Raw genomic sequence first — 22,435 nt, 5'->3', positions numbered from 1 at the left:
GCCTCCAGCACACCACTGCTTCCTCTCTTAAGCCCCTACAGTTCAGGCGCTAATTCCCTACACAGCAGTCCAATTCCCTACAACCAGACCCTGTGACCAGAGTGATCTTTGAAAAGCATACATCTGATAGCATTGCCCTTGGCTTAGACTAAAGTCTAAACTCCTCACCATGACCTTCAAGACCCTTCAAAGTCAAGCTCTGCTTACCTCCCAAATCTCTCTCTCTCTCTTTTTTTTTTTTTTTTGCATTTTTACAGCCCCAATTTTATTTTACAAACCAGTGACAGCTACTAGAAGATGCTCTAGGAAACCTTAGCTAAGCCACATAATCAGGCCTATACAAGTACAGAAAAATCTAAACATCAAATCTCACTTTTTGAACATTCTCTCTTCTCGCTCGATCCTCTCCAGCCACATTGGCCATCCTGCCGTGTTCTCAGACACACCAAGACATTTATTCCTTAGAAACTTTGCACTTGCTATTCTCTCTGCCTGGGATGCTTTTCCTTCAGAGATTCCCAAGGCTTGCTCACACCTCTAAAACAAGTCTGACTACTCTTTAAGGGAGAGTCCACCTTTTCCAGCCTCAGCATACTCTAGTCCATCTCCTTGCTTGATTTTCTTCACTGAGCTTTCACTATCTGGAATTTATTATCTGTTTGTTTCTTTATTTGTTGTTGTCCCACTAGATTGTGAGTATCAGGAGGGCAGGGACTTTGTCTATGTGGTTCAATTCTGTGTCCCTGGGGCCTAAAACAGCACCTGGTCCTTGAAGAGCATCAGAGCCTTCACATTCCACAGCCCCTGGGGTATTCACTATGGATAGTGTTCCTCTATGGAGCATCATTCATGCAGGATAAATCAATGGTAAACAAATCTTCAGTGAATGTGTGCTGTCTGCCCTGCAATGTGCTGTAACTGCTTGACTTGTGTTTTGAGGTCTAACATTTCAAAAAGTCTGCCAGAGCCTTGCATATCTCCCAGATTGGAAAGAATGAGAATTCCTTATGATCAGAAATCACAAGACTGAGAATACTTGTTTGTTTTTTTTAAAAGAGTCTTACTTTCAGGCATCATTTCAAAATAGTTGCCTCATAAACTTTTGAGCCCTGGAAGCCCGGACTATTTGTGCCTGGCTCCTGAAATTTGTTCTGGCACTGTCTGAAGCTCTTCTTCACTCCAGCTTTGGGCTTCTGGATGAAAGCTCTTGGTTTTTGTTTTGTTTTTTTTCCACTCACCACTGTGAACTACACACCCCAATCCCCAACCCCAGCATTTTTCTTTATTCTGTCTTTGGCAGTCATTTTTGTATTCTGGTTTTAGTTTGATGTTTTCAGACTCTTTCTTATTCTAGCCATGGGCCATCTCTGGCTGACTTCAGTGTGTCTTGTAGAATTTGTGCCCCACCTCCCTCTAGCTGCTTATTTTTTCCACATTCTCTATCTCTGAGTAGGGATTTTCTTACACCCTGTTCACATCTGCCCCCTCCTGGCAGGTATGATGTTTATTTGCGTGAACTTGACTATAGTTCTTAATCAGTTTTGTGCTTAATTTAGTATTGACTCTAGGTCTTGATCAACGCATCCTTCTACATGTAATGAGCAACGTTTATTCAGTTTCTAGCTTTGACTAGCTAGATGAAGAATATGGACAAAGCACAGGAGAGTAGGTAAATCAGTGCTCACTACAGGGGTGTGTGCCCCACAAGAGCTGCATAAGGTGGTCCATTGGGAAACTGGAAAGAAATGTTAGAAACTCTCTGTGTAATTTTATTTTTTAATTTCCATGTTTGTATATGATCAAAGCATCTTTATGGACAAGGATGTATGTTCAGTAGAGTTTGGAGACCACTGTTCTGGATAATAATTCTACTTATACTTTAGAACCAGTAATGACTCAGTCATTAATACACTGTGTACATTATGTAAAATAAATCCTATTCATTCCCACATTGAATCATTTTTATTGCTGGTGTCTGGGCAGTCATCAAATTCTTCATGCCCCTCTTACATTATAGAGTTCTTACTAGGCACATTTTAATAAACCTGTGGCTACGGGTGAGCAGTGAGGGAATACGACATCATACTGACTGTTTGATCTTTCCAGAAATAATATTCCTTGTGAAAAATGTGTCGCATTTTAAATGTGAGCCCTACAAATCTTCAAAATAGTTGAAATGCTTCCAAGTGAAATGTCAAATCATTGAATCAGTTAAAATATGCTTCGACTCATACTTAAAATATATTTGATATTGTGTGTTTTAAACTTTATTACAAATCACTAAACATTTATTAAGAACTTTTTGTTTTTCTTTTGCACTGGGTGGGTAGTTGTCAACTTGGCATTATCCCTGCCTCTTGCCATGGGGCTTTTGAGTTTGATTCTGCTACTGAGAAGAATTTGCATGACATTTGGAAAGAGATAATAGAAGTCATCATTTATGGTTATGGACAAAAGTAGGGACAATGGACAGACTTGAGGCAGCTTCTCTGTGAACTACTGCTTGGGTGCTGTAAGCAGCTGAGACCAACAGGTTTCCCTGATAATCCTGTTTCATAAATGAAACAACTTAACATTTTATTTTTATTTCTTGTAAAATCCAGATCCTGCACAACTGACTTAACCTTTTAAACATCTTAATTTGACCCCCAAATTAATTTATAATTTCATAGCAAATCCAACCAAAATTCAGGTAGATTTTTTTCTTTTTTTGCGGGCTTAGGGTGGGGAGAGGGTAGGGAACCTGATAAACTGTTTCCAGAATATATAAGGTAGAATAAGGGTTCACATTAGAAAAAAGCAACTGTACCAAATAAAAACATAAAAAGGAAGATTCACACCACTAGATACTAAAATGTTTTACAAAGTCATAGCCAAAAAAAAAATAATGTGGTACTTGCAAGTAGACAAAGCAGTGAAATGGAGAACTATATATGCACCCCAGATCCTCAAATAACATGATTTCATTCAACATCATTTATTTATGATATTGATAAGGAAAAAAAAATGAATTCTCAGCCAGGGAAACTCCACTGGGCGGAGTTTGCACGTTCTCCCAATGTCTGTGTAGGTTTTCTCCGGGTATTCCAGTTTCCTCCCACATCCCAAAGATGTGCATGTTATGTGAGTTGGTGTGTCCTACACCATCCATCCCAGTGTGAGTGAGTGTGGCATGGTGTCCTCTCCGGGGTGTGTTCCCACCTCACGCTTTGAGCTGCTGGAATATGCTGGTTGGAATATAATAAATGAATGAATACAAATTATTGTTAAACAAAAATTCATAAAGTAGACAATAATCATACAAATGCATGCCAGTCACCAATGTGGTAGGAAAGTGCTCAGTGGCCGGGCGTGGTGGCTCATGCCTGTAATCCCAGCACTTTGGGAGGCCAAGGCTAGCGGATCACCTGAGGTCAGGAGTTCGAGACCAGACTGGCCAACATGGCAAAACCCTGTCTCTACTAAAAACACAAAAATTAGCCAGACATGGTGGCACGCACCTGTAATCCCAACTACTCAGGAGGCTGAGGCAGGAGAATTGCTTGAACTTCGGAGGTGAAGGTTGCAGTGAGCTGGCCGAGATCGTGCTGCTGCACTCCAGCCTGAGGGATAGAGCATAGAGTGAGACTCTGTCTCAGAAAGCAGGAAGGAAGGAAGGAAGGAAGGAAGGAAGGAAGGAAGGAAGGAAGGAAGGAAGGAAGGAAGGAAGGAAGGAAGGAAGGAAGGAAGGAAGGAAGGAAGGAAGGGAGGGAGGGAGGGAGGGAGGGAGGGAGGGAGGGAGGGAGGGAAGGAGGGAGGGAGGGAGGGAGGGAAGGAAGGAGAGAAGGAGAGAAGGAGAGAAAGAGAAAGAAAGAGAGAAAGGACTCAGCAAGCCACTGGATTTGATTGCTTTGTTTTGGTTTTTAGAGATAGAGTCACCCAGGCTGGAGTGCAATGGCATGATCTCGGCTCACTGCAACCTCTGCCTCCCAGGTTCAAGCAATTCTCCTGCCTCAGCCTCCCAAGTAGCTGGGATTACAGGCACCTGCCACCACACATGGCTAATTTTTTGTATTTTTAGTAGAGACAGGGTTTTGCCGTGTTGGCCAGGCAGGTCTTGAACTCCTGACCTCAGGTGATCCATCTGCCTTGGCCTCCTAAAGTGCTGGGAGTATAGGCAGATGAATCACCTGAGGCCAGGAGTTCAAGACCTGCCACTGTGCCTGGCCTTGGAGTTGATTGTTTTTGGACTGCATGGGGGCAGGAGGTGCTTATGACCATTTCTTCTTTGCAAACATTTATTCCTTAACTCACTACCGCAACCACTGTCACTCACTAGAAATTGGATAAATAATTATCTTACTTGTTTTTATTAATCTTTTTTTAAATGTATGTAGAGCTCAGATTTATTTTAGTGTTTAATATTGGAAGTGTTTTGGTCTTTATTTAGAAGTTTCATAATGTTTTTGTGACCAGAAATATGCCATAGGAACTTAAATCTTGTTTATATCAATTAGTCTGTGGTAAAATTGGTTTCCTTATATGTTGTTTTACTTAAAGTCACAGTTTCCAAGAACCTGTCAAAAATGTTAAGTGAGAACTTATAGATATACATATATGTGTGTCTGTATATCTCTCTATATATGAACTTAATATAGGATAATGGAGGCATCCCAAAATAGTGGGGAAAAGATGGGGTCTTATATGACATATAAAAATAATCTCCAATGGATTAAGTAACTAAATGGGAAACAGTGAAATGATAGAGCTAACACAAAGGAAAAAAAAAGATAGGAGAATATTTGTGGTCTCTGGATGAGGAGGGTTTTCTTTTAAAACTCTAAAAAGCATACAATTTGTATCAAATCCAAGATTTAAGATCATTAAGATGATGGTCATTATAGAGTTAGCACACAAGTGACAGGGAGAAGTTTGTTGTTATTGTTGTTGTTGTTGTTGTTGTGTTTTCTTGACATTATCCCCAGTGCCAATGGATTATCAGCCAAGGAATTTCTAAAAGAGCAAGAAGAACCAGAAAAATGGTCAAAGTTTACAAATAGGCCTGTCTCAGAAGGGGAAACCCAAATGGCAGAAATATGGAGAATTGTACAGTTTTCACTGGCAATCAGAGAAAGACAAATTAAAGCAGGGAATCATCACCTTAACTGCATCAGAGTGTTGATTATTAGATAGTTAAAGGCAAGGATTGCATTTAGAGGTGAAAAAGTGATATCCCTTTTTCTAAAAAGACACAGAGTTCACAGAGAAATGGGAACCCTTGGGCACTGCTGGTAAATTATAGAAAGGGCACCCATTTGGGGAAGCCTTCAAACAGAGCTTCCCCCAGGTCCACAAGGGAACTGTGAGAATGTTCATGACATTGTGCTTATGGCTGCAGAAGACTGGAAGCCACCCAAGTGTCCACCAAATAATAAATAAGTAATGTATGGCAGATGCATCCTGTGGGACATTAAGCTGTAGTTAAAAGCAATGAGATAAATGTATGCACAGGAACATGAATAAACTTGAAAACATCCTGGTAGATGAAAAATGTAAGAAACAGGATATGATTTGGCACAATACCATTCTAGAATCAGAATGACACATTCTTTGATATGTGCTCTGTATGGAAATTTTAAAAACAGAATTCATACAAATTTATGAGTAAATTGTATCTGATTGCCTACTTTTCTCAAAAAAATTAAGAATATATTTTATTGTCTGTGTGTGTCTTTGCTGCGGGTTTAAAACTTTAAGTGCACCCATAGTTCTTGGTGTTGTGCCTGACATAGAGCAGGCCTTTAGTAACAGTTACTGCGATGAGCTGTTCCTACCCTAAATTATCACCTTATAACATTTAGATGCGAAAAAGTGGTGTGTCTCGTTCTAGAAAGACACAGAACTGGTAACTATCACGTTGCTTCCACATTTGTTCCTGAAAGTAACCAGAAATGATTTATGGGATTAAGTAAGGATAGTTGAAGGATAGTTTTTATTTGTGTTGGGTTGTTAATTCCTCAGTTCAGGAGCTGGCAAACCATGGACAACAGGCCAAATCCAGCCACTGCCTATTTTTATATGTCTGGGAGTTAAGAATGGTTTTCACATTTTTAATAGTTGTTATATAAGTACCTAAGTAACGTCCTCAATTTTGCATCTTGGCCTACAAAGCCTAAAGTGTTTACTATCTGACCCTTTACAGAAATGTTTACCAATCCTTGCTATAGTTTATTTATTTACTGAACAAATAATTACTGAGACACTGAGACCAGTGGTATACCAGGAACTGTGCTAAGTGGGGATAGAGCAGTGAACAAAAGAGGCCAACTCTCTTCTTTTATGGTACTTAAATTCTAGTAAGGGAGATAGATAATCAAGGTAAAAAAATATATAGCATGACAGAAAAGTGCTATGAAGAATAATAAAGGGGAACAGAATGGTTGAATGAGATGTTTTCTAAAAAAACATGGCTGTTCTTTAGAAAACATTGCAACATGTAAACTTTAAGTAAATGTTTTGTTAGTACAACTCAAGTATAGTCATGCCTCATTTAACAAAGGGGGTTATGTTCTGAGAAACGCATCGCTAGGGGATTTTGTCATTGTGTGACATCATAGAATGTGTCAGGCCTCTGAGCCCAAGCTAAGCCATCATATCCCCAGTGACCTGCACGAATACGTCCAGATGGCCTGAAGCAACTGAAGATCCACAGAAGTGAAAATAGCCTTAACTGATGACGTTCCATCATTGTAATTTGTTTCTGCCCCACCCTAACCGATTAATGTACTTTGTAATCTCCCCCACCCTTAAGAAGGTTCTTTATAATTCTCCCCACCCTTGAGAATGTACTTTGTGAGATCCGCCCCTGCCCCCAAAACATAACTTCACCGCCTATCCCAAAATCTGTAAGAACCAATGATAAACCCACCACTCTTTGCTGACTCCTTTTTCAGACTCAGCCCGCCTGCACCCAGGTGAAATAAACAGTCATGTTGCTTACACAAACACAAAGCCTATTTGCTGGTCTCTTCACACAGACACGCGAAACAGAGTGTACTGTACTTACACAAACCTAGATTGTACAGCCTAGTGAACATCTAGGCCATATAGTATATAGCCTATTGCCCCTAGGCTACAAACCTATACAGCATGCTACTGTACTGAGTACTGTAGGCAATTGTAACACAATGGTTAGTGTTTGTGTATCTATCCATGTTTAGACATAGAAAAAGTACAGTAAAAATACAGTATTAGAATCTTATGAGACCACCACCATACATGCAGTTTGTTGTTGAAAGAAACATCATTATGAGATACATGACTATAATTTGTTTTCTGGTCTTTTGGTTGGTATTCACACTTATTCTTTCATTCCTTAGACTCCACTAGAATCGATGTATAAATACTCACTTATCTCTATGTCCCATCTTGGTCTTTGCCACATCCTGTTTATATTACACAACTTCCCTTTGTCGTCAATCAGTCTTTATTTTCCTCTTCTACGTCCAGATAAACATCGACTATGTTAACTTCTTATTCATCCTTGAACTGCTTTTGGTGAATCTGTCTTGCCTTCATCAACCTCCCTTAAAAATGTTAAACACCTTTTTTTAATTACAAAAGCAAAATATAGCAGGGAAGCTAAACATACAAAATATCAAACTTCAATTAATGTTTTGGAATTTAACCTTAGAAGTAATGTTTTATCACTTGATCCATCACACACAGATTCATACTTCAGACACTTTATAACATGTCTTTTTTCTCTTAATGTATATTATGGATACCTTTTCAAAATAATAAAAGACCTCTATTACATTTTTTTTGACTGCTGCATGAAATAGGAATTGCATTCAACTGTGATGTGAAGCAAATGTGATTAAAGTAACTTGAGCATGTAAGAAGTGTTTTTTTGTCTTTTATTTTTGTCTTCTTTCTTCATACAACAGTGGATCTGGAGGTAGGTAACTGCTGGCATTAGTTCAGAAGGTGTCAAGACAAGTTCTTTCTAAAATTCTTAGCCTTTTCTCCATAATGTTAAAGTAACTGCCACAGTTCCATCCATTTTATCCACAGTCTTGGTAGGAGAAAGGTGAATGGAAGCTGTATTGCTTTCCTGTTGCTGCTTATTATCTACAGTTCTAGAATTCAGAAGTCTAAAATCAGTTTCACTGTGGTAAAATCAAGGTATCGGGAGTGATTTGTTCCTTTTGGAGGCTCTCAACAGAATCTATTTCGTTTTTTTCTAGTTTCTAGGGGCTGTCCACATTCCTTGGCTCATGGCCCCTCCTTCCATCTTCATGCCAGCAGTGCGGCCTCTTCAAATCTCTCTGACTACTCTCTACTACTCCCTGCCTCTGCTCTAACATCTTCTCCCCCGATCGTAACCTTCTTGCATCCATCTTACATGGACTCTTCTGATTGTTTAGGACCTTCCAGGGTAATATCCCCATCTCGAGATGGGGTAATCTCCCCATCTTGGTCACATCTATAAAGTCTCTTTTGCCATGTGAGATAACATATTCACAGGTTCCAGGGATTAAGATATGGATATTTAGAGGTGGAAGGCTCATTATTCTACCTACAACAAAAACCAACTAGAACAGGGGAGTATTTCTATCAAGAAAATGAAAATTTCTAGAAATTGCCATTGGACTTGGGTTGATATCTCTTTGTTCAAAGCTGTATCATGTACCATTCTTCAATGACACCTTTAACTGACTCCAGAGGAAGCTCTGGAACTAAAGGAGCCTGCTAGAATGGTCTTGTGTGGGGTCAGATAACCTGGTCATTATATGCCAGTGTGATCAGTCACTGGAAGTGGGCTAACCTAAGAAGAGTGTGACCTTGGGCAAGGTGGTGCTCTACAACTCGAGCACATCCTGCATGGCTAGCAGGTTGGGGCTGTCTGCAGACAGCACTCCCAGACCTGGGGCAATAAATCTTTCCCTGAATGGGGTACCTGGAGGGCACATCACAGTGTTCACTACAGTCATGGTTTAAAATGCTGAGGTAGATCTCTGTGTATTGCTAGGGAGAAATGTCCACATGTAACATGACACAAATAAAGCAGTAATAAATGTCAGAGAGGTTTTACAACAGTAATGAGTTGATCACAGGACCCGGGAATGCTCTACTACCCTCTTGACCTTGCCACTCAGTCTCTTTTTGAAGTTCATGAAGGAGCGAAACCTTAAGGAACAAAAGCAAGTCTTATGTAAGAGGCTGCTTTTTAATCATTTGCTTCTGATCAGTCTTCTAATGAAGCACTTTCTGGCACACTGGGATGGATTATGAAGTTTGGATTCAAGGTTAAGTGGGGTTTCTTGCTCCCCAGAAGCTTAAGTCTTATCATCTGTGATCTGGACAACAAACACATTGGAGCAAACAAATAAGAAAAACAGAAAAACTGTTGATGCACTCCAGGGATCCAGCCTTACCACACAAAGGGAAGAAGCAAGAAGCGGGTGTTGAGAGAGTTACCCCTATGAGCGTCATGTTTGGCTTTGACCCCATCAGTGTCACAGAATTTGACCTAGTTAGATTTTCTTCTCTTAGACAAGTTGGGAAGAAAATCTAGACCAGTGTGTACAACATTATCCTTTTTGTGTGAGTGTGTGTCTGTGTATATGTATATAATATATATATTATATATATAACATATATATAACAAAAACCTAAAAGAATATACACCAAAGTTTCAAAATGAAAATTTTTGTGGCCTAGGGCCATAGCTGGAGTTAGGATCACCCCAAATAGGGTCACTAAAAGATCACTGGAATTAACTAAAAATAGGGTGACAGTTAACTTAGTTCTCCATGCAGAACTTACTAAGTAAACGAAGAAATGTACATTGGCACTCTTCCACCAGATGGAATAGTATCCTTGGAAATGAAATAAAGAATACAATAAACACTTGTCACTTCGGTTACTGGAAAGGGATCCCAATCCAGACTTCCTGAGAGGGTTCCTGGATCTTGTGCAAGAAAGAATTCAGGGCAAGTCCACAGAGTAAAGTTAAAGTTTATTAGAGAAGTAAAGAAATAAAAGAATGGCTACTCCATAGACAGCAGCCCTGAGGGCTGCCGGTTGGCTATTTTTGTGGTTATTTCTTGATCATATGCTAAACAAGGAGTGGATTAGTCATCAGTTTTTCCAGGGAAGGGACAAGGATTTCCCAGAACAGAGGGTGACTCCCCCTTTTAGGCCATTTAGGGTAACTTTCAGATGTTGCTATGGCATTTGTAAACTGTTTTGGCACTGGTAGGGGTATCTGTTAGCATGCTAATGAGTTATAATTAGCATATAATGAGCAGTGAGATCAACCAGGGGTCACTTTCATTGCCATCTTGGTTTTGGTGGGTTTTATTTGGCTTCTTTACCACATTCTGTTTTATCAGCAGGGTCTTTGTGCCAACCTCCTATCTCATCCTGTGATTAAGAATGCCTATATGCAGATTACATGATTGTATATTTAGAAAATCCTGTTATCTCAGCCCAAAATCTCCTTAAGCTGATAAGCAACTTCAGCAAAGTCTCAGGATACCAAATCAATGTGCAAAAATCACAAGCATTCCTATACACCAATAACAGACAAAGAGAGTGCCAAATCATGAGTGAACTCCCATTCACATTGCTTCAAAGAGAATAAAATACCTAGGAATCCAACTTACAAGGGATGTGAAGGACCTCTTCAAGGAGAACTACAAACCACTGCTCAAGGAAATAAGAGAGGACACAAACAAATGGAAGAAGAGTCCATGCTCATGGATAGGGATAATCCATATTGTGAAAATGGCCATAATGCCCAAGGTAATTTATAGATTCAATGCCTTCTGCATCAAGCTACCAATGACTTTCTTCACAGAATTGGAAAAAAAACTTCTTTAAATTTCATATGGAAGCAAAAACGAGCCTGCATTGCCAAGACAATCCTAAGCCAAAAGAACAAAGCTGGAGGCATCACACTACCTGACTTCAAACTATACTATAAGGCTACAGTAACCAAAACAGCATGGTACTGGTACCAAAACAGAGATATAGACCAATGGAACAGAATAGAGTCTTCCGAAATAACACCACACATCTACAACCATCTAATCTTTGACAAACCTGAGAAAAACAAGAAATGGGGAAAGGATTCCCTATTTAATAAATGGTATTGAGAAAACTGGCTAGCTATATGTAGAAAGCTGAAACTGTATCCCTTCCTTACACTTTATATGAAAATTAATTCAAGATGGATTAAAGACTTAAATGTAAGACCTAAAACCATGAAAACCCTAGAAGAAAACTTAGGCACCACCATTCAGGACATAGGCATGGGCAAGGGCTTCATGACTGAAACACCAAATGCAATGGCAACAAAAGCCAAAATTGACAAATGGGATCTAATTAAAGAGCTTCTGCACAGCAAAAGAAACTACCATCAGAGTGAACAGGCAGCCTACAGAATGGGAGAAAATTTTTGCAATCTACCTATCTGACAAAGGGCCAATATCCAGAATCTACAAAGAAATTAAACAAATTTACAATAAAAAGTCAAACAACCCCATCAAAAAGTGGGCAAAGGATATGAACAGACACTTCTCAAAAGAAGACATGTATGCAGCCAGTGGACACATGAAAAAATGCTCATCATCACTGGCCGTCAGAGAAATGCACATCAAAACCACAGTGAGATACCATCTCACACCAGTTAGAATGGTGACCATTAAAAAGTCAGGAAACCACAGGTGCTGGAGAGGATGTGGAGAAATAGGAACACTTGTACACCGTTGGTGGCACTGTAAACTAGTTCAACCATTGTGAAAGACAGTGTGGCAATACCTCAAGGATCTAGAACTAGAAATACTATTTGACCCAGCCATCCCACTACTGGGTATATACCTAAGGGATTATAAATCATGCTACTATAAAGACACATGCACACGTGTATTTATTGCAGCACTATTCACGATAGCAAAGACTTGGAATCAACCCAAATGTCCATCAATAATAGACTGGATTAAGAAAATATGGCACATATACACCATGCAATACCATGCAACCATAAAAAAGGATGAATTCATGTCCTTCGTTAGGGACATGGATGAAGCTGGAAATCATCATTCTGAGCAAACTATCACAAGGACAGAAAACCAAACACCGCATGTTCTCACTCATAGGTGGGAACTGAACAATGAGATCACTTGAACACAGAGCAGGGAACATCACACATTGGGACCTGTCGTGGGTTGAGGAGCTGGGGGAGGGATAGCATTAGGAGAAATACCTAATGTAAATGAGGGGTTAATGGGTGCAGCACACCAACATGGCACAGGTATACCTATGTAACAAACCTGCACGTTGTGCATATGTACCCTAGAACTTAAAATAAATGCATATATATATATATATTTATTTTATCTCATATATATATAGAGAGAGAGAATGCCAAACTTCCTGGGGATGCAGCCCAGTAGGTCTCAGCCTCATTTTACGCAGTCCCTGTTCCAGATGGTGTTGCTCTGGTTTGATATTGCCTCTGATATTTTCACCAAGCCACCCCTCTTAAGACGTGGTAAGTTAATGTTAAAGAGTATTATCAGGACTTAAGAGGCCTAACCGTGGCCTGTCTGGGAGCCTGCGTGTCCTGTCAGCCTTTGATGAAACCAGGACTCTTTGCCTTTGATGAAACCAGGACTCTTTTGTGTTGTTTAAACATTGTACAGAAAACAAGTATAATTTTCATATATTCAGTTTGCAGGAGGCAAACAACAACAAAACAAAAAACCAAAAATCCAGCTTGCAGACCTTGGCTGCTCAGGCAGAAAGCAGAGGAGGAGCGAGGAGAAGCCTGATTGGTCGGATGCCTCTGCGGAAGGAACTCCTGGGCAGATTACATTTCCCTGCGTCCTGGGAAGGCCTCCTGGCTCCTGTTTCCATGCCTGCTGGGGATGAAGTTGGCCTCCCATGGTATATGCTGGGTCATGCTTGGCAAAGAGCCACCCACAGGTCACCCTGCCTGGATCATGAAGCCCAGGGTCTGTTTGTTTAGCGTTATCCACCAAAGCCTTCACTGCTGACCCTCTGGGTCCTAGTTTGTGATCTGTGTCACAACAGAGGTCTCCTGAGGGCCCCAAGTCCCTTTTGTTCCTTATGCCATGTCAAGCCCCTAAGCAATACCCTAGAATGAAATAGGCAAGGAGACAGATATGGCTGGCCCAGGTGATTGGAGCCAGCGGAATTTCCAAGTTCTGGTTTGTCACTGACCTGGCAGAACCATGCTCCTTCTCTGGTGCTGTGCCCTGCGTGGCCCTCTCTTTACCCTCACCAGGTAATAAGATGAGGATGTGATTTCGTAGTGGAGGCAGGCACTTCTCCTTGTTGCCTATGGCTTGGAGACTGTTGGGACTTTCTCAGGGTTAAGTTTTTGCCTTTCTAATAACACCTGAGCCTGTAACCCATTATTCCAACAGTGTCAGGATGATTTACTGAGATATTGATTTGTGTTTTGTGCTAATGGATGTGGAAGAATAAAAGACTACAAGGTATCTTTCCCTCTCTTTCCAGTTTAGCTTCTCCCTACACCCCCCTTACCAAAGGGCAACCCAGGCCATCATCATCCTAAAGAGCACAGCCTTTCCTGACCCTGAGGGCAAAAGTAAGAAACTTTTGTTTTTAAATAATTGGCTCTAGGAAGAAAGGGCTGTCTCTTGAATTTGGAGGGGTTTTGGGTAAGGAAAACAGGGCAGTGAAAGTACAGACCTGGGAAGCTTCCAGTGGAGCTTGGAGGGAGGCCAGGACAGGGTAACTTGTGTTCGTGGATAAGATGGTCCTCGAATAGCCGCAATACCCTCCCCAGATCTCTCAACACACCAGGAGATTTCAGGGTGACCATCTACAAATGCTTAGATCGGTGTAACTTTCACATGAACCTGGAGGGAGAAGAGAGACCATGATAATGACAGATGGCATTTTGGCCAGCCTAGTGGGATGGGACCTCACAGCAGAGGAACCTGAATTAGCGAATTATAAAAAATATGAAAAACTCGACACCCCAGGATATGCAGCAAAAGTGTACACACAGGTTAACATCTCCGTGATGCTAGTGAGCTTTGGGAATCTTCTCCTCAGCTTTATCTGTTCCACCTTTTATTTTTATCTCTTTAAAGAATGTTTCCCCTTTGTAATACATTACACATGAGAGGCATGGGAGAGGCATAGAATTATTTTTTTTTTTAAGTTGCAGCAATTAAGATGCTATCACTTGGCATTTCCTGAGCTCCTTCTAAAGACTATCACATGATGGGACAAGACAGCAGGCCCTGGCAAGGGGAAGTCAGTTGTGATGAAAATATACTGTGGGCGGCCAGGTGCGGTGCCTCACGCTTGTAATCCCACCGCTTTGGGAGGTGGAGGTGGGTGGATCATGAGGTCAGGAGATCAAGACCAGCCTAACCAACTTGGTGAAACTCTGTCTCTACTAAAAATACAAAAATTAGCCGGGCATGGTGGTGGGCGCTTGTAGTCCCAGCTACTCAGGAGGCTGAGGAAGGAAAATCGCTTGAACCCTGGAGGTGGAGGTTACAGTGAGCTGAGATCGCGCCACTGCACTCCAGCCTGGGTGACAGAGTGAGACTCTGTCTCGAAAAACAAAAACAAAAACAAAAACATACACACACACACACATATACACACACACACACACACACTGTGGGTACCTTACTACACTTAGTACCACTACCACAGCTCCTCCTGTTAAGGAAAAAGTGAGGACTAAGAACCCAAAATTTGGAAAAGTTTTGATGCCAGGCGAGGAACTAGATGTGATAGAGACTAAACCCTGTGGAATGAGGTGCCTAAGAGGGGAAATGGGATGTGATAGAGACTAAACCCTGAGGAATGAGGTTCCTAAGAGGGGAAATGGGATGTGATAGAGACTAAACCCTGAGGAATGAGGTTCCTAAGAGGGGAAATGGGATGTGATAGAGACTAAACCCTGAGGAATGAGGTTCCTAAGAGGGGAAATGGGATGTGATAGAGACTAAACCCTGAGGAATGAGGTTCCTAAGAGGGGAAATGGGATGTGATAGAGACTAAACCCTGAGGAATGAGGTTCCTCAGAGGAGAAATGGGCAAGTCTTTTAAAGCCAAGACACCAGGAACTGTCTGTCTCACATTAGGAAAGCAGAGTGTCTTTTGAGAAATGTTTGTTCATATCCCTTGCCCACTTTTTGATGGGGTTGTTTGTTTTTTTCTTGTAAATTTGTTTGAGTTCTTTTTAGGTTCTGGATGTTAGCCCTTTGTCAGATGAGTAGATTGCAAAAATTTTCTCTCATTCTGTAGGTTGCCTGTTCACTCTGATGGTAGTTTCTTTTGCTGTGCAGAAGCTCTTTAGTTTAATTAGATCCCATTTGTCAATTTTGGCTTTTGTTGCTGTTGCTTTTGGTGTTTTAGACATGAAGTCCTTGCCCATGCCTATGTCCTGAATGGTATTACCTAGGTTTTCTTCTAGGGTTTTTATGGTTTTAGGTCTAACATTTAAGTCTCTAATCCATCTTGAATTAAAGAAGACATGCATACAGCCAACAGACACATGAAAAAATGCTCGTCATCACTCGCCATCAGAGAAATGCAAATCAAAACCACAATACGATACCATCTCACACCAGTTAGAATGGTAATCATTAAAAAGTCAGGAAACAACAGGTGCTGGAGAAGATGTGGAGAAATAGGAACACTTTTACACTGTTGGTGGGATTGTAAACTGGTTCAACCATTGTGGAAAACAGTATGGTGATTCCTCAAGGGTCTAGAACTAGAAATACCATGTGACCCAGCCATCCCATTACTGGGTATATACCCAAAGGATTATAAATCATGCTGCTGTAAAGGCATATGCACATGTATGTTCATTGTGGCACTATTCACAATAGCAAAGACTTGGAATCAACCCAAATGTCCATCAGTGACAGACTGGATTAAGAAAATGTGGCACATATACACCGTAGAATACTATGCAGCCATAAAAAAGGATGAGTTTGTGTCCTTTGTAGGGACATGGATGCAGCTGGAAACCGTCATTCTCAGCAAACTATGGCAAGAACAGAAAACCAAACACCGCATGTTGTCACTCATAGGTGGGAACTGAACAATGAGATCACTTGGACTTGGGAAGGGGAACATCACACACCGGGGCCTATTATGGGGATGAGGGAGGGGGGAGGGATTTTACTGGGAGTTATACCTGATGTAAAGGACAAGTTGATGGGTGCTGACGAGTTGATGGGTGCAGCACACCAACGTGGCAGAAGTATACATATGTAACAAACCTGCACCGTTGTGCACATGTACCCTAGAACTTAAAGTATTATAATAATAATAATAATAAAAAGAGTTTAAAAAAAAAAAAACAAGGAAAGCAGAGTGTCTGAATATCAGTGATAGATGAGTGACCTCTGGTTTGTCAATCATGTAGCATTGAGCTGGTGGAGTGACTGTGGCTGCCTCAGTGGAGTACCTGCTGCTGTACAGAGTCCCAATTGTGTTTTTCTCCTAAATCAGGCCAGGCAGCCATGTCTGGGTTTGTCAGTATTCTTCCATGGCATTGTTGTAGCATAACTGGCACTTCATGCATCCTGGGGCTATTTCATCAGCAAACTTTTGTGCATAATATTTTTTTTGGCATGAGGCAGTCAGAGTACCCATGTTATTCTTAGTTTAAAAATGTGGAAGCTGAAGTTTATGGAATTCCAGTGACTTATGTGAAGAGCGTCCTCGGGTAAGGGAAGAACAGGTGATTACAGCCGGGTGAGCATCGGAGATGACGGCTGCATCCCATCTCTCCCCGGAGAGCTTCACGCAGCACACACAGGAGAATGCACACCCCTGAGATTTCTGTATGGAATTATCTGGTCATCATTACTCACCTTAGGAATGGGAGAAATCATTTCTCTTATTATTTTGTTATGAATTTACTAATAAAAATTATTATAAAATTTGTCTGAAACTTATAGATATTTACAAAAACTTAGATTTTAAAAGAAAACTTAGAAAATATAGAAAAAATGAAGAGAAAAGAAATATCAAAAGTATCCACACCTCAGAGATAAACAGTAACATTTCTAGGGTTTTATTCACATACGTGTGTGTGAGTGTGTGTGTGTACACAGTTGTATCACATTATGTGGACCATGTATATCAAATATTTTCCATTTAACATGGTGTCTCAGCAGGATGCCTCTATTTGTCAGCTAGGACTGCTGTAAAAAAGTAGCATGAGCTGGGTGGCTTAAACAGCAGGAATTTATTCTCCCACAGTTCTAGAGACTAAACATTTGAAATCAGAGTGTCAACAGGATGGGTTCCTTCTGAAGGCTGTGAAAGAGAATCTGTTCCATGTGTCTCCCCTAGCTGCCGAGGCTTTGCCAGCAATCTTAGGCATTTCTTGGCTTGTGGCAGCACAATTCTGACTGTCCCATGACTTTCTCCCTGTGTGCAAATTTCCCTTTTTTTTTTTTTTTTTTTTTTGTATAAAGACAACAGTCATGTTGGATTAGGGACCCAGCCTACTCCAGTGTGGCCTCATCATAACTAATTGTAAGTGCAAGGACCTTATTTCTAAAGAAGTTCACATTTTGAGGTACTAGGGATTAGTACTTCAACATACGAATTTTGGGGGAAACACAAAGCTGTAACTCCTACAGCTTTGACCCCGTGACGTTGAAGCATCTTTGCAACATTTATTTTTATTGGGAACAAGATATTTCATTGTACAGATAAAGCATCATTTGTTTAACCAATCCTGTCTTGTTTAACAGTTGAGTCATTTCCTTTATTTTCCTATTATAATCAACACTGCTATGAACCTTTTGATAATTCTTAAGGGGGTCTCTCTCACTCCTACATGAATATGTCCATCATTGCTATCCAACTAATACTTAAAGACCAAAACTCCTGAGAAATACAAGTAATAAAAGCTGCCCTCAGTGTAGTTCCCATTACATATACAGAAGCAATTCTCTGGTTAGAACAGTAGTCTCCAAAGTTGGTTGCCATAAGACAATACCTGGGGGTATGGAAAAAAAGACATGAGAATGATTACTCAAATTGTCTAACAGACAAATTCAAGGTCTATTTTTGCAAACATCTTAATGTTCATAATGTAAAACTAAAGTAGCACATACAGATAGTTTATAAATAAGGAAATATTTATATATTGTGGACATTTTCTTAAAAATCTTTTCCTGACGAGGGCTATAAATTTAAAATGTTTGGAGATTGCTAGTCTTGAATCTTCAGTCAAGGATATTTTCCCTAACATTTATTTTATTTTACTTTAGTAAGAATATTTAACATGAGATCTACTCTCTTAAAAGTGTACAATGCATTGTCTTTGACTATAGGTACAGTGTTGTACAGTAGATCTCTAGAGCTTATTCAGTTTGTTTGACAGAAACTTTATGACTTACAATTATTTTTATTCAGTTTAAAGGCAGTGTCTCATTAAGTTGCCGAGGCTGGTCTCAAACTCCTGGGCTCAAGCAATCTTCCTGCCTCAGCCTCCCAAAGTGCTGGGATAACAGGCTTGAGCCACCATGCCTGGCCTGACCTACATTCTTGATAGCTCGACTGTCACTGACCATAGGACTTTAGTCATATACCCATTTATTGGGTCATTATGTCTGCAGCTAACTTTAGGTCTTTTTTCTGACCAGGAATTCAGTCCCTTGATTCTTGTCCATGTGGCTTGCCTTGGGTCTATCTTGGGTTCAGAAGCAAACACATAATTAAATAAATAAATTGGTGGCTGTTGGTCCTGGAGAGCAGAAGATGCCAGATAAGGAGGTTCAGGGTGTCGAATGGAGGTGACTGCTGCCCTCTTCCCCATTTAGATCTCTCACAACCATCTCTACCACGGAGGAGGAGAAAAGGAACCATATCAGATCAAATCACAGCCTTCCCTAATGGTTTTACTGTTTCCCATTTTCTACCCTCAGGTGTTTGCCACCTAGTCATACCTGACCACTAGGCAGGCAGACACCCAACTGCTGACAGTAGGGGGCAAATATTTGTCTTGGTTTCTCTTTCTGCTTTTACAACTAGAAAGTATCTGCTACTTGCATTCCATGACAAGGTGTGAAACAGTGTGTCTGTTCTGCAAGAGACAATATTCAAAATGTGTCTTTTAAAGCCAGGAGCCTGAAAAAATGCTAAAGAAAAATGGATGGAAGCCTAGTTTCCTGATTAGTGAAAAACAAACTGTTTGTCAGTCTTTTCAAGCTGGTAGAAAAGCAAGTTTTGAACCCCATGTTGCAAGCAAAACAAAAAAACAACAAAAAGAGGAGGAATTAGTTTGACCTTTTTTTTTTAAATGAGACAAGTCTTACTCTGTCATTGCCCAGGCTAGAGTCCAGTGGCATAATCATAGCTCACTGTAGCCTTGAAATCCTGGAGTCACACCATCTTCCCACTCCCCTGTCCCCAGTAGCTGGGACTATAGGCTCACACCACTATGCCTGGCTAATTTTTTATTTTTTAAGTATTTTTTTTTTAAAGATGGAGTCTCGCTATGTTGCCCAGGCTAGTCTTGAACTCCTAGACTCAAGGCGTCCTCCTGCCTCCACCTCTTGAAGTGCTGAGATTACAGGTGTGAGCCTAGTTTGACTTCTTAGCTATAAATTGATATTTAAGAGTTGCCTCTGGCCAAATCCTTTGCTCATTGTCTGGTGTATCGTTTTGGAATTCCTTTGGCTTATTGTTCTCTATGGTTCTGGAGTGAAGTCTATGGAAAGCCTTAAACATTTGGGGTTCTGTCACTTGTGTTCCTGCGTATTTACAGGACAAAAAAAGTGATCTTTTTATGGAACATGGTAAAGTTATTCTCCTACTTAGAAGCAGGCTTTATTCTGGAAGTCTGTGTGTCTGTTGTTTAGGGCTCAGAATACATTGTCTCCTTGATGTCCAGTCTGAATAACATAAAGTTCTCAAACTTTTGCATGTAGAAGAATCATTTCATGGTACTAGTTCAAAAAGAAGATCCTTTGGCCTCACCCAGAAATGTAGCTCTGCAAAGAATCTATGAATCTGCATTTTCAAATAAAGCCCCAGGTAGTGCAGATGCATTGAGAAATGTGCTATAAAGGCAATTCAACCCACAGTGAACTGATATACCAAATATTTTGGATGAAAAACAGTAAATGTTCTTATTTGGGAGAAAATAATATTTAACACATATCTACAAAACATATCTAGAATATTGATGTACAACGAAAAGCAGATTGTGTGTATGGTGTGTGTGTTTGAGACAGGCTTTCGCTTTGGTTGCCCAGGCTGGAGTGGGTGCAGTGGTGCAATCTCAGCTCATTGCAGCCCTAACCTCCCAGATTCAAATGATCCTCCTGCCTTAACCTCCTGAGTAGCTAGGACTACAGGCATGCGCCACCACACCTGGCTAATTTTTTGTATTTTTAGTAGAGATGAGTTTCACCATGTTGCCCAGGTTAATCTTGAACTCCTGGAATCAGATAATCCGTCCACCTTAGCCTCCCAAAGTGCTGGGATTACAGGTGTGAGTCACCATGCCTGGCCTTGAAACGCAGATTTAATTAGAGTAGGATAAAGAAATCCATGTGTCTCCTCAACAAATATCACCTGGGCTCCCACCATGAGACAGACACTGATTAGATAGGAGGGTACAATAATTGGATGCCATTCCTCTTAAAACTTGATTGTCAGTAGGGGAGGTAGATATTCATCAAAAAATTATGCTAAATGAGTAATCACAAATCGAGATAAGTGCTCTGAAGGAAAAGTATGACTTTCTCTCAACATGTATGACAGAGGAACCTGAGGTAGACTAGGGCTGGGGTGGGCAGTGAGAGAAAACTTTCTTGAAGAGGTGAAACTCAGAGGAGACCTGAAGTGAGTTGTCTCAGTGATGCATATCTAACGGGATTGCATGTACAAAGGTCTAAGGAGGCAAGGTGCTGCTTTTGATGAGAAATGGGAAGAATGTCAACGTGGCTGTGGCACAGAAATTTCAGGGGCAGGTAGCAGAAAAGACTAGAAAGGGAGTCAGGACTTTCTCTATCATTGTGTAATGACATTGTTCTTTAGCCTAAAAGCAACAGAGTAACAGAATCTGTGTGTGTGTGTGTGTGTGTGTGTGTGTGTGTGTGTGTGTGTGATCACTCTGGTAGCTATGTGGACAGATTTTGGCAGGGTGGCCAAAGTAGAGGCAGATAAACACTTTGGAAGCTTTAGCAGTGGTGTGAATGACTGTTGATGGCAGCTTGGGCTAGGATAGAGTAGTAGAAATCGTGAGAAGAAAACAGATTCTAAAGATAATGTGCAAGTTGCTCATGGATTGGATGTAGGGAGTGGGTATCTCTGATGATTTTCTGAATTTCTGATATGTGCAGCTAGATGAATGGTTATGCCTGTAACTAAATAAGATACGGTGCAGAGGGCCAGGTATTAAGAGGAAGATTGTGAGTTTGTTCTTAGACATGTTGAATTTGAGATACTAAAATACAGATGTGTAGTTAAGCAGTTGTAAAACACATCCAGAACTTACCAGGATAGTTTGAATAGAAGGTACAACTTGGAGTGCTCAATGTCTGGAGTATTATTAAAACTTCAAGTGTGAATGATACTGAGGAATGGGAGTTTGGAGTGAGAAAAGAGGGGAGGAGAGGAGAGGGGAGGAGACAAGGAGAGGGAAGAAGGAGAGAAGGAGAGGAGAGGGAGGAAGGAGAGGAGGAGAGGAGGAGAGGAGAAGGAGAGGAGAGGGAGGAAGGAGAGAAGGAGAGGAGAGGAAAGGGAAGAAGGGGAGGGGAGAAGAGGGGGAGAGGAAGGGGAAGGTAGGAGAGAAGGAGGTGTGAGGAGAAGAGAGAGGAGTGGAGGGGAGGGGAGTAGAGGAGGGGAGTGGAGGGGGGAAAGAAGAGTGGGGAAAGAAGAGGAGAGAAGAGCAGAAGAGACAAGGGGAGGAGGGGGGAGGAGAGAAATAGGAGAGGCAAGAAGGGGAGGAATGGAGAGAAGGAGAGAAGGGGAAGAGGAATGGGAGGGGAATAAAAAGGTTCTGAGACAAATCCTTGGGGAACTTTAAAATTTATGCCAAATAGAAGTAGGATGAGCTGGATAAGTCTGAAAAAAAATAGCCAGAGGGGTTTTAAAAAAGCAAAAATACATAAATAACCCAGGAGATTGTGGTGTCATAGGAGTTGTGGGAAGGAGCAGTTCAAGAAAGTAGTCATTGCTGTGAATACTATTGAAGGAACTGAGTAAGACAATGAATTAAAAAAAAAAAAAAAAGTCCGCTGATTTGTGAAAGCAGATGTCATTGCTGAACCTTGCAAAAGCTGTTTCTGTGGGCTTGATGGGAATAGAAACCAGATTGGAGTGCAGGAAGTGAGTAAAGGTGAGAAAAGGTGAGAATAATTCCCTAGCTGATTTCTGGGCTCGCCAAAGG

Source organism: Chlorocebus sabaeus, chromosome 21 (genome assembly GCF_047675955.1).
Source record: "Chlorocebus sabaeus isolate Y175 chromosome 21, mChlSab1.0.hap1, whole genome shotgun sequence".
NCBI lineage: Eukaryota > Metazoa > Chordata > Mammalia > Primates > Cercopithecidae > Chlorocebus > Chlorocebus sabaeus.
Note: the sequence above shows the minus strand (reverse complement) of the source record.